At 45.3% G+C, this 22,532-nt stretch overlaps 1 protein-coding gene across 1 annotated transcript in view; it reads right to left on the reverse strand.

Moving 5' to 3' along the window:
* Positions 1–22,034, reverse strand: part of elavl3 (ELAV like neuron-specific RNA binding protein 3) — a 252,150-nt gene extending 230,116 nt beyond the window's left edge. Inside the window, exon 1 of the mRNA XM_048522068.2 lies at positions 21,975–22,034. The gene's annotated coding sequence lies outside the window, so the exon portion shown is untranslated. The remainder of the gene's footprint in view (positions 1–21,974) is intronic.
* Positions 22,035–22,532: the final 498 nt, after the last annotated feature.

Here is a 22,532-nt window from a genome sequence, read left to right on the forward strand (position 1 = left end):
CATGGGCCTCCTGCAGTGCCACAATGATGCCACCCGAAGGTTGCAGGAACAGCAACTCATATTCCGCTTGGGAACCCTACAGCCCAATGGTATCAATGTGGACTTCACCAGCTTCAAAATCTCCCCTTCCCCCACTGCATCCCAAAACCAGCCCAGTTCTTCCCCTCCCCCCACTGTATCACAAAACCAGCCCAGCTCTTCCCCTCCACCCACTGTATCCTAAAACCAGCCCAGCCTGTCTCTGCTTCCCTCACCTGTTCTTCCTCTCACCAATCCCTCCCTCCCACCTCAAGCCGCACCTTCATTTCCTACCTACCACCTCATCCTGCCTCCTTGACCTGTCTGTCTTCCCTGGACTGACCTATCTCCTCCCTGCCTCCCCACCTATACTCTCCTCTCCACCTATCTTCTTTTCTCTCCATCTTCGGTCCGCCTCCCCCTCTCTCCCTATTTATTCCAGAACCCTCTCCCCATCCCCCTCTCTACTGAAGGGTCTAGGCCCGAAACGTCAGCTTTTGTGCTCCTGAGATGCTGCTTGGCCTGCTGTGTTCATCCAGCTCCACACTTTGTTATTTCACATTCCAGCTGGGATGGTGACTGAACTCCATTGACATACAATTCCTGCTGTGTGGAATCAGGCCATTCAGCCTATCAAGCCCACACTGACCCTTCCAAACAACATCCCATGTCGGTCCATCCCCCTACAACATTTCTGTAACTCTGTAATTCCCATGGCTAATCCATCAAGCCTACACATCTTTGAATTGTGGGAGGAAACTGGGGCAAACCCACATAGACACAGGGAGAATGTACAAACTCCACACTGACAGACAGACAGTCACCCGAGGCTGGAATTGAACCCAGGTCCCTGGCACGCTGAGACAGCAGTGCTAACCTACTGAGCCACCGTACCATCCTGTGGATGCTCACCCACCTTTGGCTCTAGGGTTACAACCACATCATCGATGAGAACATCAACTCCTTTCAGCATCGTAGCCTGAGCTTCAGATCCAAATTTCACATCTTTGGTGGAAGCTCATGTGAGACGAGGTGCAAGTAGATGAGATACCGGTCTTGCCTGGTGCAAAGTGGTTGGCAAACGGAGCATTACTGATTTGTTTACTTAGACACCAATCTGATCCTCTCGCAACATCCAGCCATCTAAGAGTCCGAATTACTGTTTTGCTCATCACCCCTCATCTTAAAGGGGTGTGTAATGAGGTTTGTTAAGAGTTTTCAGCCAACTACTCCTTAAAGCCTCTGATCCCTTAAACAATGTCTCAGTTCCTCTGGTATTGCAATAACTGATCTTCAAAAGGTACAAACAAGGTCTGAGCTGAATATAGCTCTGCCTGGTCTCATCGGCCCGTTTGCACACCCAAGGCTGTTGGTGGTTCAGCCAATGGCTTGCTCCCTGTGTAAAACGGGTCAGTGGGCAACATGGCGAAGGCAATGGAGGACAGGGTACCAATTGATTGATGGCACTGAGGTGTTTAAAGTGTCTGATACAGTAGGGCCAGGAATGTGGTTCTTTTGGTGCGGATTCTCAAACAGTGAGGCTTAATAGAACATAGAACATAGAACATAGAACAGTACAGCACAGAACAGGCCCTTCAGCCCACAATGTTGTGCCGACCATTGATCCTCATGTATGCACCCTCAAATTTCTGTGACCATATACATGTCCAGCAGTCTCTTAAATGACCCCAATGACCTTGCTTCCACAACTGCTGCTGGCAACGCATTCCATGCTCCCACAACTCTCTGCGTAAAGAACCTGCCTCTGACATCCCCTCTATACTTTCCTCCAAACAGCTTAAAACTATGACCCCTCGTGCTAGCCATTTCTGCCCTGGGAAATAGTCTCTGGCTATCAACTCTATCTATGCCTCTCATTATCTTGTATACCTCAATTAGGTCCCCTCTCCTCCTCCTTTTCTCCAATGAAAAGAGACCGAGCTCAGTCAACCTCTCTTCATAAGATAAGCCCTCCAGTCCAGGCAGCATCCTGGTAAACCTCCTCTGAACCCTCTCCAAAGCATCCACATCTTTCCTATAATAGGGCGCCCAGAACTGGATGCAGTATTCCAAGTGCGGTCTAACCAAAGTTTTATAGAGCTGCAACAAGATCTCACGACTCTTAAACTCAATCCCCCTGTTAATGAAAGCCAAAACACCATATGCTTTCTTAACAACCCTGTCCACTTGGGTGGCCATTTTAAGGGATCTATGTATCTGCACACCAAGATCCCTCTGTTCCTCCACGCTGCCAAGAATCCTATCCTTAATCCTGTACTCAGCTTTCAAATTCGACCTTCCAAAATGCATCACCTCGCATTTATCCAGGTTGAACTCCATCTGCCACCTCTCAGCCCATCTCTGCATCCTGTCAATGTCCCGCTGCAGCCTACAACAGCCCTCTACACTGTCAACGACACCTCCAACCTTTGTGTTGTCTGCAAACTTGCTGACCCATCCTTCAATCCCCTCGTCCAAGTCATTAATAAAAATTACAAACAGTAGAGGCCCAAGGACAGAGCCCTGTGGAACCCCACTCACCACTGACTTCCAGGCAGAATATTTTCCTTCTACTACCACTCGCTGTCTTCTGTTGGCCAGCCAATTCTGTATCCAAGCAGCTAAGTTCCCCTGTATCCCATTCCTCCTGACCTTCTGAATGAGCCTACCATGGGGAACCTTATCAAATGCCTTACTGAAGTCCATATACACCACATCCACAGCTCGACCCTCATCAACTTTTCTAGTCACATCCTCAAAAAACTCAATAAGGTTTGTAAGGCATGACCTACCCCTCACAAAGCCGTGTTGACTGTATTTGATCAAGCCATGCTCTTCCAGATGGTCATAAATCTTATCCCTCAGAATCCTTTCTAACACCTTGCAGACGACAGACGTGAGACTTACCGGTCTATAATTGCCGGGGTTTTCCCTATTTCCTTTCTTGAAGAGAGGAATTACATTTGCCTCTCTCCAATCCTCAGGTACGACTCCAGTGGAGAGCGAGGATGCAAAGATCTTCGCAAGTGGCGAAGCAATTGCATTTCTCGCTTCCCAAAGCAGCCGAGGACAAATCTGATCCGGGCCTGGCGACTTGTCAATCTTAATGTTTGACAAAATTTTCAGCACATCAGCTTCGTCTATCTCTATCCATTCCAGCATGCACACCTGCTCTTCAAAGGTTTCATTCACTACAAAGTTTGTTTCTCTCGTAAAGACAGAAGCAAAAAACTCATTTAGGGCTTCCCCTACCTCCTCAGGCTCCACACACAAGTTCCCTATGCTATCCCTGATCGGCCCTACTCTTTCTTTGACCATTCTCTTATTCCTCACGTACGTGTAAAATGCCTTTGTGTTTTCCCGGATTCCTTCTTCCAAGCCTTTCTCGTGCCCCCTCCTGGCTCTCCTCAGACCATTTTTGAGCTCCTTCCTTGCCTGCATGTAATCCTCTCTAGCTGAACTTGACCCTAGCTTCCTCCACCTTATGTAAGCTACCTTCTTCCTTTTCACTAGAAGCTCCACCGCTCTCGTCATCCAAGGTTCCCTAATCTTACCCCTTCTTGCCTGTCTCAGAGGGACATATTTACTCATCACTCCCAACAACTGTTCCTTAAACCGTCTCCACATGTCGATAGTTCCCTTACCATGGAACAACTGCTCCCAGTCCATGCTTCCTAACTCATGTCTAATCGCATCATAGTTTCCTCTTCCCCAATTAAATATCCTCCCATTTTGCCTAATCCTCTCCTTCTCCATAGCTATGTAGAATGTGAGGCAGTTATGGTCACTATCACCAAAATGCTCTCCCACCACAAGATCTGAATCCTGTCCCGGCTCGTTTCCGAGCACCAAGTCTAGAATGGCCTCTCCCCTCGTCGGCCTGTCAATGTACTGCGTTAGGAAACCCTCCTGAACACACCTTACAAAAACAGCTCCATTCAAATCTTCTGCTCTAAGGAGGTTCCAATCAATATTAGGAAAGTTAAAGTCACCCATTACAACAACCCTACTACGTCCACACTTTTCCAAAATCTGTCGACCTATGCTTTCTTCAATCTCCCTGCTGCTACTGGGGGGCCTGAAGTAAACCCTAACGAGGTGACTGCTCCCTTGCTGTTCCTAATTTCCACCCATACTGACTCGGGAGGCAGATCTTCCTCGACAATGGAAGCTTCTGTAGCTGTGATACCCTCTCTGATTAATAGTGCTACACCCCCTCCTTTTTTTCCCCCCTCCCTATTCTTTTTAAATGTTCTAAACCCTGGAACATCCAGCAACCATTCCTGCCCATGAGAAACCCATGTCTCTGTTATGGCCACAACATCATAGCACCAGGTACTGATCCATGCTCTAAGTTCATCACTTTTATTCCTGATACTCCTTGCATTAAAGCAAACACACTTTAACCGATCCCTTGGTTCCTTCCCAGGAAAATCCTTCCCACTAGCTGGTCTACCTCTTGCTACTGCCTCACCTGCATCAACGCTCACCTCTGGTATACAGCTCAGGTTCCCACCCCCCTGCCATACTAGTTTAAACCCTCTCGAACTACTCGAGCAAACCTTCCACCCAGGACATTGGTCCCCTTCCAGTTCAGATGCAACCCGTCCTTCTTGTACAGGTCCCACCTTCCCCAGAAGGCATCCCAATTATCAACATATCTGAAGCCCTCCCTCCTACACCAGCTGCGTAGCCACGTGTTCAGCTGCGCCCGCTCCCTGTTCCTCACCTCACTATCTCGTGGCACCGGTAGTAAACCAGAGAACACTACTCTGTTCGTCCTGCTCTGCAGCTTCCATCCTAACTCCCTGAAATCACTTTTTATATCCTCAAACCTATTTCTGGCTATATCATTTGTGCCAATATGTAACACGATTTCTGGCTGTTCACCCTCCCCTTTTAGAACTTTATACACCCGATCGGAGACGTCCCGGACCCTGGCACCAGGGAGGCAACATACCTTCCGGGAATCCCGATCTTGCCCACAAAATCTCCTGTCGATTCCCCTAACTATCGAGTCCCCTACCACGAGTACTTTTCTATTCTGCCCCCTTCCCTTCTTTGCCACAGTGTCAGGCTCAGTGCCAGAGAACTGACTACTATGGCTTTCCTCTGGTAGGTCATCCCCCCCAGCAGTATCCAATAATAATTAATATTAGAGCTAACCTAGGGTTTCCAAAGTAAATGCAATGATTTAAAGGGGACCTGCAGGTTGTTGACTCTTGGTCGAAGCCGCACGACCATGGAAATCCCAATGTGCTCACAACCCAGCGTTTGAGAAGCTCTGGGATTGGCCATAATGAAGCGAAACAGAAAAGTCCTTCTTTCCACCAAAGAATGTAGAAAATCCTCCAAAAAAAAACTCTTCGGACTTTCGAAACAAAAATTGGATAATTTTCTTTTCAATAGTTAGGGATATCTAAGGGTACGGATCAAAGACATGTATGTCGACACATTATCCATGTTATTAAGAGAGGGTGGGCTGGAACAGGCTCAAGCGGCTGAATGGCCTCCCTCCTAATCTTGAGCTCTGTTTATCCCCTTTATCATGTCAGTGGAATAGTCATGCATGATCCACCTCACATTAAATAAACAGTTTCTTCTTCCAATCTGGTTGACAATGTCAATATGTATATGAAAGCCAATTTATCTCTTCAAAGTCAGGATTGTTAGTCAGACTAAAGTTTGAGCTCGTAAGGGACACATTTTGATCAAAGTCGCCAAGGAATTTTTTTGCGTGCAGAATTTTACCTAAATGGAATCCAGTTTTCGTAAGAGATAACGGGAACTGCAGATGCTGGAGAATCCAAGATAACAAAGTGTGGAGCTGGATGAACACAGCAGGCCCAGGAGAATCTCAGGAGCACAAAAGCTGACGTTTTGGGCCTAGACCCTTCATCAGAGAGGGGGATGGGGAGAGGAAACTGGAATAAATAGGGAGAGAGGGGGAGGCGGACCGAAGATGGAGAGAAAAGAAGATAAGTGGAGAGGAGAGTATAGGTGGGGAGGTAGGGAAGGGATAGGTCAGTCCAGGGAAGATGGACAGGTCAAGGAGGTGGGATGAGGTTAGTAGGTAGGAGATGGAGGTGTGGCTTGGGGTGGGAGGAAGGGATGGGTGAGAGGAAGAACAGGTTAGGGAGGCAGAGACAGGCTGGACTGGTTTTGGGATGCAGTGGGTGGAGGGGAAGAGCTGGGCTGGTTGTGTGGTGCATTGGGGGGAGGGGACGAACTGGGCTGGTTTTGGGATGCGGTGGGGGAAGGGGAGATTTTGAAGCTGGTGAAGTCCACATTGATACCATTGGGCTGCAGGGTTCCCAAGCGGAATATGAGTTGCTGATCCTGCAACCTTCGGGTGGCATCATTGTGGCACTGCAGGAGGCCCATGATGGACATGTCATCTAAAGAATGGGAGGAGGAGTGGAAATGGTTTGCAACTGGGAGGTGCAGTTGTTTATTGTGAACCGAGTGGAGGTGTTCTGCAAAGCAGTCTCCAAGCCTCCGCTTGTTTTGCCCAATGTAGAGGAAGCCACACCGAGTACAGTGGATGCAGTATACCACATTGGCAGATGTGCGGGTGATCCTCTGCTTAATATGGAAAGTCATCTTGGAGCCTGGGATAGGGGTGAGGGAGGAGGTGTGGGGGCAAGTGTAGCATTTCCTGTGGTTGTAGGGGAAGGTGCCGGGTGTGGTGGGGTTGGAGGGCAGTGTGGGGCGAACAAGGGAGTCACGGAGAGAGTGGTCTCTCCGGAAAGCAGACAAGGGTGGGGATGGAAAAATGTCTTGGGTGGTGGGGTCAGATTGTAGATGGCGAAAGTGTCGGAGGATGATGCATTGTGTCCGGAGGTTGGTGGGGTGGTGTGTGAGAATGAGGGGGATCCTCTTTGGGCAGTTGTGGCGGGGACGGGGTGTGAGGGATGTGTTGCGGGAAATGTGGGAGACGCGGTCAGGGTGTTCTCGACCACTGTTGGGGGAAAGTTGCGGTCCTTGAAGAACTTGGACGTCTGGGATGTGCGGGAGTGGAATGTCTTATCGTGGGAGCAGATGCGGCGGAGGCGGAGGAATTGGGAATAGGGGATGGAATTTTTGTAGGAGGGTAGGTGGGAGGAGTTGTATTCTAGGTAGCTGTGGGAGTCGGTGGGCTTGAAATGGACATCAGTTACAAGCTGGCTGCCTGAGATGGAGACTGAGAGGTCCAGGAAGGTGAGAGATGTGCTGGAGATGGCCCAGGTGAACTGAAGGTTGGGGTGGAAGGTGTTGGTGAAGTGGATGAACTGTTCGAGCTCCTCTGGGGAGCAAGAGGCGGCGCCGATACAGTCATCAATGTAATGGAGGAAGAGGTGGGGTTGGGGCCTGTGCAGGTGCAGAAGAGGGACTGTTCCACGTAACCTACAAAGAGGCAGGCATAGCTGGGGCCCATGTGGGTGCCCATGGCCGCCCCCCCTTAGTCTGTAGGAAGTGGGAGGAATCGAAAGAGAAGTTGTTGAGGGTGAGGATGAGGTCGGCTAGGCGGATGAGAGTGTCGGTGGAGGGGGACTGGTCGGGCCTGCGGGACAGGAAGAAGCGGAGGGCCTTGAGGCCATCTGCATGGGGAACATAGGGACCAGTCCAGCCTGTCTCTGCTTCCCTCACCTGTTCTTCCTCTCACCCATCCCTTCCTCCCACACCAAGCCGCACCTCCATCTCCTACCTACTAACCTCATCCCACCTCCTTGACCTGTCCGTCTTCCCTGGACTGACCTATCCCCTCCCTACCTCCCCACCTATACTCTCTTCTCCACCTATCTTCTTCACTCTCCATCTTCGGTCCGCCTCCCCCTCTCTCCCTATTTATTCCAGTTCCCTCTCCCCATCCCCCTCTCTGATGAAGGGTCGAGGCCCGAAACGTCAGCTTTTGTGCTCCTGAGATGCTGCTTGGCCTGCTGTGTTCATCCAGCTCCACACTTTGTTATCTCGGATTCTCCATCATCTGCAGTTCCCATTATCTCTCCACACTTTGTTATCTAGTTTTGATATAACAATTTCAAAAAACAAGCTTGGAGGTATTCACTTGCTAATGAGTATGATTGTCCATACGGGAAATTCCGTGTACCACCTATCTTCTCCTCTCTCCATCTTCGGTCCACCTCCCCCTCTCTCCCTATTTATTCCAGAACAATCTCCCCATCCCCCTCTCTGATGAAGGGTCTAGGCCCGAAACGTCAGCTTTTGTGCTCCTGAGATGCTGCTGGGCCTGCTGTGTTCATCCAGCTCCACACTTTGTTATCTCGGATTCTCCAGCATCTGCAGTTCCCATTATCTCCATGTCACCGATCATGGGTTCAGTGGGTCCGTATGTGGCGATGATCGCAGTCCTAGAGCTGCATCTCTGACCACACATTTGGCTGCTGTTCCTGGAAGGTGGAATTGATCCTTAGCCTCAAGACCACTTGCATTTCTTACTCCAGTTCCTTTGTTGTTCTGAGTCCTGGGGAGGGGTCACTAGACGCGAAACGTTAACTCTGATTTCTCTCCGCAGATGCTGCCGGACCTGCTGAGCTTTTCCCAGTGACTTCTAGTTTTTTTCCTGGTTTACAGCACCCACAGTTCTTTTGGTTTCCTTTTCTTTGTTTCCTCCTACCACAGGGTGATCTCAAAGGATTGTGACCCTTCACACAGCACCTACCTCCGAGTCAGTTCCTTCTGAACCTTGGTCTCTCATGTGTCCACATCCTGTTGCATTCCTTGAAGAAGGGTCTAGGCCCAAAATGTCAGCTTCCCTGCTCCTCTGATGCTGCTTGACCTGCTGTGTTCATCCAGCTCTACACCTTGTTATCTCACATTCCTTGAGGGAAGTCTTTGAAACACTTACTTCATGCTCCTCTCGAACAGGAGGCATTTAAGTAACAATTGAATTTAAGGCGATGTGTGGTGAAGCTGTGCAGGTAAATATGCATTAACGTGTTGGAGTGATGTTTGTTGTCCATACACATTCGTTAATGGATTGTCATTTCTTCAAGAAATGCTTGAGTTTAGGGCAGCAAGTCTCAGCTTGTGGATTGGGATCCAAATTAGGATCACATGCTCTTCTTCCTCAGAGGGACACTGTACCCCCTGAGCTGATGCTGTGGCCCAGTTCCTGCTTCTGGCTCTCTCTCTGTCTCTCTCTCCCCTAGCCATGGTCTTCTGCCCTTCACAGAATGTCAAAGCTCAGCCCCAGCCACAAGTCCCATGATGGAGCCTCTGCTGTTGAGCCGTGGCCAGTTGGAGCCCAAACCTATTCCCCCAACACTACAGATGTAGCCGACTTCAGGACACACAGCCTGCACATCCACTGATTTCTGGCCAAGGGCAATGAGTTGGGTGGCTCAGCTGAAGCGATAGATACAATTGCTTGAGAAATACCAATTCACAAGCTTATATGATGCAGTATGTGTTGAATTGTAATATGCAAGCCTCAATAATTATTTACTGAATGTGCAATCCTACTTCATAGCCCTTTTCTTTACAACTACTGAAATGGGGCTGTGTGGGAAAATGGCTTTTAGCCTTTTCATTTGCCTTATGAGGAAAAGCTAGACAGGCTATGAAACAACCCCACAAACGCTGGTATCCTGCCACCAAGTCACCCTTTATTTACACATGCCTAGCATATGACACTGACCCAGCTTGATCAGAGCGATCTCCTAGAGGAACAGAACCCCTGACACTCTTGATTATATCTGTCAGCCGGGGGTCCCTGACTGGACCAGGCTAACAGCCTCAATCAGGGAACTCCTATTCCATGAGATCCGTGTTACAATCGACACAGGCAAGGCCTGCATTCCCTTGTGTTTCGATGAGTCAGAGGAGACTTAATTGAAACATTTAAAGCCCTGAACACACTTGACTGAATGGATGCGGAAAGGCTTTTCCTCTTGTATGAGAATCTTGAACTAGGGACCAGAGTTTAAAAATAAGGGGTGTCTATCTAAGGCAGTGGTAGGACGAGCGCCTTTTTTCCTTAGAAGCTTGTGATTCTTTTCAATTCCTTCCTCAAAGTGCAACAGATGCCGAACCTTTAAATATTTTTACGCTAGAGGTAGATAGATTTTTGATGACTGGGGGGAGGAGGGGAGTGGATGAAAGATTTAACAGGATTATAAAGTTATACAGGAATGTAGAGTTGAAGTTAGAATCAGATCAGCCATAATCCTATGGAATGTGGCCCCAGGCTCAAAGGGCCAATGGTCTGTTCTCATTCCTTGTTTGCAAAATGATTGACATTATGGGATGGCAGCAGCAAGCTACCAGTAAATGGAGAGTAAAATTGAACAGGATCACTCCAGGAGAAGGAAACTTCATTCCAAATCAGAGTCAGGGGTACATTGCAACAGATAGGCCCTTGTGAGGCAAGGAAGAAAGCTGAATGACTTATTCATGGCCTTTGGAGGGGAAGCTATGGGAATTACAATTTCTCTCGGCTCGTCAAGGAACCTGATATTTCCAGCTTGTCAATCCACCACCGTGCGCCAATAACATTACAAGCCATGTAAAAGTTGCACTGACACGTGCTTCACTGTCGACAGATGGGAACTGCCTGTCATCAATATGGCACAGACATGCCAAGATTCTCTGGCTGAAGAAACTGTCTAACATTGTAAATGGCACAATTGTCTCCAAAGTGGTGTGTGCTGCTGTTGGCTCCTAAAACGTGTCCCATTCATTTTCTCTGAAGCATCTAACATATCCCAGAATTTGATGATTTATCATATATTGGTGCATACAGGAAGAATACTTGCTGTGGGGGTGTCTCAAGGGGTTAATACAAGAGCAGTTTGGAAATAGAGCAAAGTGGGACCATGTGAGACTTAGGCCAGGGATGAGATCCTCCAAACAGTCTTTGTTATGAAGCAGACTCTTAGGGAGGTGATGGCCTGGTAATATTACCTCTAAACGATTAATCCAGAGACTCAAGCAATGCTTTACAGTTCCTGCATTTGAATCCCACCAGTACAGTTTGAAGTGGCTTAAAATCTGAAATTAAGAGTTTAGTGATGTATGTGAAACCATTGTCAATGGTCAAGAAAAGCCTATACAGCTCAATAATGTCCTTTAGGGAGGGAAACTGTAATCCTGGTCTGGCCTACAAGTCATTCCAGACCCACAACAATGTGGTTGACTCTTTAACTGCCTATTGGACCATTATGAATTGACACTGAATGCTAGCCTACCCAGTGATGCCCACATCTGTGACTGAATTAAAAAAAATAAGATTCTTGTAGCCTGTTATACCTGCACAGATGCAACAAAACCAAGATGCTGGAGATCTGAAGTAAAAACAAAAGTAATTGCTGGGGAAACTCAGCAGCATCTGTGGAGAGAAATAGTTCTGAACCATTCCAAAGAAGGGTCACCAGGCTCTCTCTGCTTTCTCTCTCTCCACAGATGCAGCCAGACCTACTGAGTTTCTCTAGCAATTCCTGTTTTTTTGCGATAAGCTATATTGCTCTGCAAGACATTTTTGTCATTAAACCTGAAGGCAGCTACCTTAATACACATTAGAACTCATGAACCCCTAACAAACCCGCACATTTAGAGAATACAGATGGCAGTATGCGCAGCATGGTGATCAGCGTGGGAACTAAACATTCAATTTGACAGCACCAGTCCTAACAAAGCAAACATGCCGGTAATCCAGAGACTTCAGCGAAAAGATTATTGAGGATATGAATGTTGAAATGCCTCTTGGTAACACCCAAAGCAGATGAATATTTCTAAGAATGATAGAGTGTGTTTCAGACCTGGTAAAAGAAGTGCAGATGCAGATGAAATTGGCAGAGGCGCAGGTTGCATTGTGAGGTGGTCTGCGGGGAGCAGTCCCAAGTCTGAGTTTAGTCAGCAAGTGGATGGATGGATATCGGAGACTGTATGAGTCAAAACTAATGGCATGGGCATTAGAGTCGGGGGAGCTTTAAATGGTGCAGATATTCAGGCTAGAAGGGCTAGAATTGAAAAAAAAAGGACACTGAATTTCAGATTCGGACCAAACAAGTAAATAGCACAAGGTGTGGATGGAAAAGACATGGAATTAACAAGGTCAAAAAGAGATTTGCTCGACTGGGGACTGGAGTTTTTGGGAAAATCACAAAGGCACTCATTTAAAGATCTGACTCTCATATAGAAATATTTTCAGCTGACTCCATTACAGTAGCAAAAGCCTTTAATTCTTTCACTAAAGCTCTAAACATTGGACAAACTTCACTGGAGCAACAAAGGGTTGTAAAGCATCTATTATAGATGCAAAAGTACATGGAACCCTCTACTAAAACTATAAAGAAAAGCCCTCCAGAACAGAGAAAAAAAACAGCAGGACTGCTATTCGTGAAAAATAAAAATCTTTAAAAGAAGATAAAGTACAGGCAGTTCCTAATTTACAAACTTTGGATTTACGAGCACATACTTATGAGCGTGATCCCACACAAGAGTGCCTTAATATGAATTTTAAAGATTCAACATTTGCATATTTCTTCATACTTACAAATGGCTATTTTATATTGTCCTGGAATATGCTCCAACTTGTGTATAAATCAATTTATCTATGGTCTCAAGAATAAACCCATTTGCTACTTGTGGACATTCTGTACTTAATCATGTTAGGAAGGCATGGCATCTGAAATAGTATTTTCAGAATTTAACTTCAGAGATGAGCCAAATAGAACACAGAATTGGACATCTTTGAGAAAACAATACTTGAGGTATAGAATAGCTTCTGAACTAGATACTAAGCCAGATACTGAGCTGCGAAACACACCTCTCTACATATTGGGGAGTATAGCTGATGATGTTATGATTCCTCAGTTAAAAAAACAACATGAGACACATTTGAAGTGGTGCTGAATGATTGTGATAGTTATTTTAACCTCAGAACTAAGAAATCTCTTGAAGGAGAAAAAATTAGCAGAGGAATACATCATGCAGGGAAAATAGGTGATTTTTAATGGCCACTGCAGACAAAGGGAGCGATGTCACTATTATCATTTAAGATCAGAATGCATAAGAGATCAATTTGTTGTAGACATTACTGATGAATCTTTGTTAGGTTTATTAGAGTTTGAAGAAGACCTAATGCTAAAGGAAGCTGTTCAGATGGTGAACAAAGCAGGATCAATGCAAGTCATTTCTAACTAAAGATTGGGATTGGAGACCTTTGGTATGGATTCAGTTCTTAAGGTACAGAACTACAAAGGACAGATAACCAAATAAAACAAATGTAACTGGTAGGGCAGGCATAAGTTACTAAAAGTTGTTGCCAATACTCTGAAGCAATGAAACCTCTTGGGCCCAAACAGTGCCCAGTTGTTAAAATCAAATGCTTTTACAGCTAATGAATCATTTTCAGAAAATGTTCTAAAGCAGAACACGCATTAAAAAAAAGAGATCAGTGGCAGTAAGAGGTAAATAAGGTAGGGCAAGCTCTAGTGGGTGACAAGTGTTTTTCGAGGAAGAATATGATGACCCAGTTTGGCACGTGGACATTTTCATCAATATGCATCTTACAGATTTCAAGTTGCACATTGGGCCAGTATGACAATATTATCAGATTCTGACCTTTGGTTGACAAAACACTACTTACAGCTGACAGCAGTTCAATGACATGATCCAAGGGGCATTGTGTTTCCCATTAACGATATGCTACAAGCAATTCTCCAATACAAGGACACCTAATACTAGAAAACTCACATGTACTACACAGCCAGAAATTCTCACCGTTACTGCCATTAATAATTGAGGTTAAGTACATATTGGCTTCAATTGTATTAAAAAAAACTGGAAAGAGTTAAATGACAAGACAAGTGAAGGAGCAATTAATCAAATATTTTACAGGATTCTGCAAATGAATAGTTTTCTCTACTCAACAAGGTGAAGAATTTGACAACTGAATAGGGTGAGTTTACAGCACAGCACAGTCACCAAATAGTTATGTCAAATCCATGTCGCACGTTAGATAGTGAGATAACAGGAAGGGACAGGTTCGAGGACCTCTTTTCCAAAGAAGAATCCTCATCACCCACAGTGGGCATTACAGTGAGCAAGAAGGAATGTTCGGATGACACAATTCAGGGAAGCCGACAAATTGATTTCACCAGTAATTCAATTGCTGAGGTTGAACAATATAACTTCAAACCAGTCAACAAGTTGATGTAAAAGGTCTACCTGCCTCAGCACAGTTGGACGAATGATTGAGGATGAACATTGAAGATGTGGCATATATACAACTTCATTGAAACCATCACTAACAATGTCTAAAAATTCATGATGCTGTCTGCCCTAAAAAGGAACAATGTCCTCTGGGAAAGGAGGACAAGAGTTTCAAGGTCCTGTAATTGAGGAGAGAGCCTCAGGCATTCAGGAAGGGGATGGCCTAATGGTATTATCACTGGACTCTTAAACTAGAGTCTCAGATAATGTTCTGGGGACCTGGGTTCAAATCCTGCCATGGCAGATGGTAGAATTTGAATTCAATAAAATATCTGAAATTAAGAATCTAATGATGACCGTGGATTCATTGCTGATTGTCAGAAAAATCCATCCAGTTCACTCATGCCCCTTAGGGAAGGAAACTGCCATCCTTACCTGGTCTGGCCTACATGTGACTCCAGACCCACAGCAATGTGGTTGAAGATTTTTTGCTCTCTGGGTAATTAGGGACGGGCGATAAATGCTGCCTGGCCAGCGATGCCGTCATCCTGTGAATGAATGAAGGGGGGAGAAAAGGAAGACATTCCAAGGCAGCGGCCTGCTACCTCACAAGGTATAATTCTTCCAAATTTGAGGAAATCACGTTCAGAGAGAACAGTGAAACCTCCAGATCATCTGAATTTGGAGAAGTAAAAGACTGGGGTAAGATGGGGGAGTGGTCAATATAATTATATAAACAAGTGTATTATAGTGTTATCTGATAAAAGCTATGGGGGAAGATGCTTTATCTGTGAGTTTTTATTTCAAGGAATCATAGAATTTCTACAGTGCGGAATTAGGCCATTCAGCCCATTGAGTCCACACCAACCCTCTGAAGAGCATCCTACCCCTCCCCTAACCATTTGAAGGATCTGAAAGGGTCAGTTCATCATTGAGTGTGGCAAGCCCCACTAATAGTGATGATGAGGATTGGGTGAGAGTGAATAAAGTCAGAGAGTGAGAGACCAAAGGCTTGCTGTTTCTGATAGTTTTTGTGGGACTGTTGAGCCTGTTCTGCGCCCATCCACTGAATACGCCCAGGCAACCATGCCATATTTGGAAGGTCACAGTGGATTTTCAAGTCATGGATAGAGCAGGAAGATGTTGCAGCCAAACCTTGACAGGAACCTGGAAGAGGAAGTGGTGTCCTCCTGCAGCCTGGCCCAAAGGCACAAGCCTTCTGATACCATCTCAAAAGGGCAGCCAGCAGTGCCATGATAAGGTCAATGATCATCCCTGCTCCACCAGGGTTAGTGTCACACTCTTCTGTCTGCAAGCACATGCTCATCCATCTATGCTCCACATCCTACCTTGTCAGAGGTACTCTGTTTCCTCTCTCTAGTAGTGCTGCCAGATCTAGAGTGTGTAAAGAGGCCCTTCAGCCTATTGACTTATGCACTGACCCTCCCGAGAGCATGCTACCACACTCAGCTCCCCTCCCCCATTTCTAGAACCCTGCATTTCCCATGGCTATTCCACTTAGCTTACATATCCATGGACACTACAGCAATTTTAGCCAATCCACCTGAACATCTTTGGACTGTGGGAAGAAACCCACATAGACACAGGGAGAACATGCAAACTCCACATAGATAGGATGGAATTCGAACCCAGGTCCCTGGCACTGTGAGGTAGGAATGCTTTCATTTCAGCACTCCCTTTTGTTAGTTTCGATCACTAGCAGTATTTTGCTTTCATTTTCACATTCTGATGAAGTAGTTTTAAATGAGTGTTTTCTTTTAAAAAGTGCAGAGTCTACAGGGAGGGACATGGGGAACTGTTTATACTCTTAAAGACTGTCCTTGATTATGTATTGAATTCATTACATTCCAACATTTATCTCCTATGTGAAGAAATCAATAGTTGAAATACGTAAAAATGACAATTAAAACTGAGCAACTAGATGCACAGATAAGAATTTTTTTTAAACTTCAGGAAGTGTGTCAAGCTGGGAGAGGCAGACAGAGGAATGGAAACATTACCCCTTCAGTTACCACTTACAAGTTCAGAACAAACAGTTGTTTACATGGATTTATTTATCTAGCAGCTGCGAGTGGATAAAACACTAATTATGTGCTGAGCAGAAATTTCCAGAAGCCACGTGGGGCAATATTGTGCATTAACCTGACAAAGCTAACCAACTCTGCCCAAAGCATCTTATTAATCCAACTTCTTCCAAGGCCACCCTCCTCGCCACTGCCTCTACCAAAGGCGCAGCGGAGAGCTATTCAGCTCAGCGAGCTTTCACTTATGTGACACTGTTCCACCGACGACTGTTAAATAAATCTACTTCCATCTGGTGTTGTTGCCTTACCACATTTCCTGAGCTTTAAAAAATGATATGGATTATAAATCAAAACAAGGATCTAGGCCCGAAACGTCAGCCTTCCTGCTCCTCTGATGCTGCTTGGCCTGCTGTGTTCATCCAGCTCCACACCTTGTTATCTAAAGGTGATCTTTTATGGCTTTTTCAGTGTAATTAGAGTCAGAGAGTCTTAGAGCTGTAAACATGGAAACAGACCCTTTAGTCCAACTCGTCCATGCCGACCAGATATCCGAAAATAATCTAGTCCTATTTGCCAACATTTGGCTGTATTTCTCTAAATGCTTCCTATTCATGTACCCGTCCAGATGTCTTTTAAAAGTTGTAACTGTACCAGCCTCCACCATTCCCCCTGGCAGCTCCTTCCATACACACACCACCCTCTGTGTGAAACAGTTGCCCCTCAGGTCCCTTTTAAATCTTTACCCCCTCAATTTAAACCTATGGCCCTCTAGTTTTGCACTCCCCTACCCTGGGGAAAAGACCTTGCCTATTCACACTATCCATGCCCCTCATAATTTTATAAACCTCTATATGGTCACCCTTCAACCTCCGATGCTCCAGGGAAAATAGCCCCAGCCTATTCAGCTTCTCACTGTAGCTCAAACCCTCCAATCCCGGCAACATCCTTGTAAGCCTTTTCTGAACCCTTTCAAGTTTCATAATATCCTTCCTTTAGCAGGGAGACCGGACTGAACATAGCATTCCAATAGGAGCCTATCCAATGTCCTGTTCAACCTCATCATGACCTCCCAACTCCTATAGTCTTGCACCTACCAAGAAAGGCAAGCGTACCAGAAGTCTTCTTCACTAATCTGCCTACATGCGATTCTACTTTCAATGAACTATGAACCTGCGCTCCAAGGTCTCTTTGTTTCAGTAACACTCCCCAGGACCTGGCCATTAAATGTATAAGTCCTGCCTTGATTTGCCTTTCCAAAATGCAGCACGTCACATTTATCTAAATTAAACTCCATCTGCCTCTCCTTGGCTCATCTGATCAAGGCTCTTGTGGGATAGTATCATGCGTAGGGTAGGCAAATGGGTTATTTGACTTCTGTGGAAGGGTCACTGGAGCTGAAAGATTAACTCTGATTTCTTCATATAGATGCGGCCAGACCTGCTAAGCTTTTCCCAGCAATTTCTGTTTTTGTTTCCAATTGACAGCATTTGCAGTTCTTTCAGTTCTTAAGCAGATTAATGATGCTTATGAGCAGGGAAACGGAAATATAAAAGGGGGAAGTTTTACTGAGATATATGGGACCTTAGCGAGATCATATCCGGAGCACTGTGTACACTGTTGCTCTCCTAATTTGTGAAACAAAATATTGTTGGTTTAGGCAAATTTCAGAGAAAGTCCACTTGGATCATGCATAGTTAGAATCTCGGAATGGAAGAGGGAATTCTTTATTCTGTACCCATCAGAGCTCAGAACAATGAGAGGTGATCTTCGAGAAATGCACAGGGAGATACAGGGTGAATGTTTCCACGTGTGGGGAAACTCGAATTCAGAGACATAGTTTAAGGATTTGAGTTTGCTCTTTTAAAACTGAGGTAAGGAGAATTTTATTGTCTCTCAGATGGCCATTAACTTTTGAAATTCACGTTCCCAAAACTCATTGAAGGTATGGTGGGGGTGGGTGCAGTCACTGAATTTATTCAAGGTTCAGTTAAGCAGACAATGTGGGTAAGGGGGATTGGCTGAATTGCCTAATTGTAGTCCTAAATCATAGATTCCTATCTGAAGGACCATTTGGCCCATCGAGCCTGTGCCAGCTTACATAAAGAATGACCAATCAGATCTGCCCTCCAGCTGTCTTTACATAGCCTTACACATGTTTCTCACACTTATCTAATTCTGATTGTTACAACTGAATTTACTTCTGCCATTTTTTTACGGGTAGCACTTCCGATCATCATAATTCACTGAGTGAGAAGGTTTCTGCTCATTTACTTTGTAGTGTCTTCATTTGTCCTCAGTGTTCCTCGTATAGTGACCCTCCTGCCAGTGGGAACATTTTCTCATGATCTCCCATAGCAAAATCCTTCATGTTGCACACCTCAATGATTCTCCACTTAATCTTCACAGTAAGGAGAACAATCCCAGTCTCTCTAAAATATTGACAGCAGTTTGCAATCCGAGAGAGCATCGTTGCAGATAGAATCAGTCTTTAAAATATTAAGTGCTTTCACAGTTGCTGACAATAAAAGACATCATAACATAGTTCTGCTGAGCTGACAGCCAAAAATCAGTGTGTAGAAGATTTGCCCCTGAGTCCAATAAATACAGTGGCTACAAGACCAGGTCAGTGGGTAGAAATCCTGCAGTGAGTAACTCACCTCCTGACTGCCCAAAGCCTGTCCATCATTGACAAGGTACAAGTCAGGATGGAAAACTCCACACTTTCCTGTTTGAGCGCATCTCCAACAGCACTCGAGAAGCTCGACACCATCCAGGACAAAGCAGCCCACTTGATTGGTATCACATCCACATACATCCACTCCATCCACCACCGACACTCAGTAGCAGCTATGTGCACCATCTATGAGATGCACTGCAGAAATTCAACAGGGACCTCAGACAGCACCTTCCAAACCCATGACCTATGCCACCTAGAATGACAAGGTGAGCAGATATATATGAGCACCACCACCTCCAGGTTTGCACACACCATCCTGACGTGGAAATAAATCACTGTTCTTTCATTGTTACTAGGTAGAACCCTGGAAAGCCCTCCTCAATTGTGTTGTTGCTGTATTTATGGACAGCAGCTGTTCAAGAAGGCAGTTGACCACCAGTTTCTCAAGGGCAATTAGGAATAAGTAACAAATCCTGGCCTTATAGTCCCTAAATACGGCCAGCAATGCCTGAAGTTTGTGCATTCAAGCACTACCCACTGCAGAAGCCCAAGCACAACCTATCCAGCGTACCAATGAGGCAGTGCTGCACTTCCAAACATGCCAATGTTCCAATGACACATCAGACTGCAGTTGCGTCTGCCAACTTTCATTGACAAAAATGGTCCCATGAGATCTTCCAAAGAAGAGTATGGAGTGTTCTCCACCAGGTTCTAGACAACACTGATCGTCCAACCTATGTGCATAATCTGATGATCTAATATCTTGTGGTATGGTATGGAGCCTTGCTGTGTAATGATTTGATTGCCATGTTTCACCACAGTCTCATTACAAATAGTACTCTATTGGCTGTAAAATGCCTGGGGGTGTACTGAGATAGTGACTAGTTCTTTATAAACATTTCAGACACTCTGTCTGTCATTCTCTGTGTCTCTCACTCACTATATCTGTCACTCTATCTCTCACTCTGCTTCTCATTCTTTAGCTCTCAGTCTTAACCTCTTACTCTCAGTCTCTCCCTTACTATCTCTCACGCTCCTTCTCTCACTCTCAGTCTCTCCTTCACTATCTCTCACACTCCTTCTCTCACTGTTAGTCTCTCCCTCACTATCTCTCACACTCCTCCTCTCACTCTCAGTCTCACCCTCACTATCTCTCACACTCCTCCTCTCACTCTCAGTCTCTCCCTCACTATCTCTCACACTCCTCTTACTCTACCTCTCACTCTCTGTCTCTCCCTCTTTATCTCTCATGCTCTGTCTCTCCCTCATTATCTTTCAGTCTACCTCTCACTCTGTCTCTCGCTCACTATCTCTCACTCGCTATTTCACTCTCTATCTCTCACTCTATATCCCACTATCTCACACTCTCTATTTCACTGTCTATCTCTCACTCTCTATCTCACTATCTCACACTCTCTATTTCACTCTCTATCTCTCACTCTCTCACTATCTCACACACTCTATTTCACTCTCTATCTCTCACTCTCACTATCTCACACTCTCTATTTCACTCTCTATCTCTCACTCTCACTATCTCACACTCTCTATTTCACTCTCTATCTCTCACTGTCACTATCTCACACTCTCTATTTCACTCTCTATCTCTTACTCTCTATCTGTCTCTCACACACTATATTTCACTCTCTATCTCTCACTCTCTATCTCACACTCTCTATTTCACTCTGTCTCTCACTCTTTGTACCACAGCATCCACCTTAAGAAAGTATGTTTCCAAGGAAAGGGCATCGAATTAAAATGCTACTGGCATCCTGAGGAATAAAACTCATTCGCTCCCGAGTCCCGGGTGATAAGTGGCAGAGAGGATTTATGCTTTGCTAAGAGCACAAGCACCTGACATGGTGACCCATACCCTGGCATGGAGCACTCTGATACTCTACTTGTGTGTTATTTCCCTCATCCTTTGGGAGATGAAGCAGATCTTTACTGTTTGAACAATTCATTTCAAGAAAAGGGTGCTTTTAAGAACTTGTGGCAGACCGAGCTAGAAAGGCCACATATCCGCGCTGGGAATTTCTGTTTGTAAAGCCAGAGATTCCTGACCGTGTAAAAATGCGAAGGATGTCCCTAATGACTCAGATGGAGTGTATCGGGAAAGGGAGATGGGGGAAGGGAATGAACTAATAAACAAGATGGGGGTCTGGTACAAAATTACTGATTCCTGACAATTTATTAGCACAAGATAAAACACTGCAGTGATTTCTCTGTTGAGAACATCAAGTCATTGTGAGCTGCCCCCTCCTCCATCAGACCACCACCAATCACATCTCCTCCTCCCACTATGACAAAGACCCAGTTTATTAAACATTGTGATTACTCAGACATAGGTGTGTAGATACAGATATATTAACGAGAGAGGGACACAGAGAGAAAGAGAGACGATAAGACACTCCCACACGACTGAAAATGTTTGGAAAATGCTCCTTTTCTGAGTTGCCAAACCTCCCAAACATTGCTTTGAAAGCAGATGCTAGCTTCTCTCTTTTTAAAAAAAATAAAACCCATTGTCAACTGCAAGCAGCAAGCATTCCCGTAGATTCGAGGTACAAAAGGATGTCTGGTCGAGCATCTCCGATTCCCCTGTGAGATACAGTCACAAAATAAAAATCTATGCACCTCGCACAACATGATCCCCCCAGAACCCAAAATGGGACACACACACACAAAAAAAAATTTGCTCTTTGGTGTACACCTACCAGAGCGTCCTCCCTCTGATCGAACCGCACCAACGTCATAGCTTCAGAAAGCAATGAGCTCAGGACTCATAGGGTACCGTGCCCTTAACTTTCAATTCCCAGGTTGACAGTTTATATCTATGTATTATATATATTATATATATATCAGCACTGGCAACTGAAAGCAGCTTTGATGGCTGTCACGCTCAGACTCAGTCCATAGACCCCATCCTTCCTCCCGCTGCCCTTTTCCAAGATAAAACACAAAATAACACCACCAAATTATCCTTCAATTTCTGTAATTTTTGTTTTGTTGGACGGTAAATTCTAACATATCCTTACATCAAACAAAAGAACAAAAGAAATGAAATGTTCAAATTGTACCTTGTATGTGCCCAAAGCAAATTCTCCCCTCGCCTGAGAGCATCTGTTCGTTTTAATGGCATGCGCCATTCTGGTAGAGGGAGGGAGATTTATATCGATTTTCCCTCTTCCCCAGGGATAGGACTTTGTGAGTATGTGTGTGTGTGTGTGTGTGTGTGTGAGAGAGAGAGAGAGACAAACACGCACAGAGAAAATAGAGAGAGAGTCAGAGAGGCAAAGAGATGAGGAGGGGAAGAGGTTGGTGGATTGAGTGCAGATTTGTTTCAACAGCTGATTTAACCATTCACTGTTCAGAGTCTGTTTTTATGTTCGGATGCTGATATCGAGACTTTGCAACGTATGACATTTTTCACAGCAGATCCTCTGTTCCAGAACAAAGTACACCCCCTTCCCCCAAAATGTTAAACGCCAAGCAAGGTCAGAATAATTTTAATCCCAATATAAAAACCTAAAGGTCAACTCTGATTTCTCTCCGTCTGACCTGCTGAGCTTTTTCAGCAATTTCTGTTTTTGATTCTAATTTGAATAGACAGTAGCAATGCACGAAAGCGATACACG

The sequence above is a fragment of the Stegostoma tigrinum genome, chromosome 35 (assembly GCF_030684315.1).
Source record: "Stegostoma tigrinum isolate sSteTig4 chromosome 35, sSteTig4.hap1, whole genome shotgun sequence".
NCBI lineage: Eukaryota > Metazoa > Chordata > Chondrichthyes > Orectolobiformes > Stegostomatidae > Stegostoma > Stegostoma tigrinum.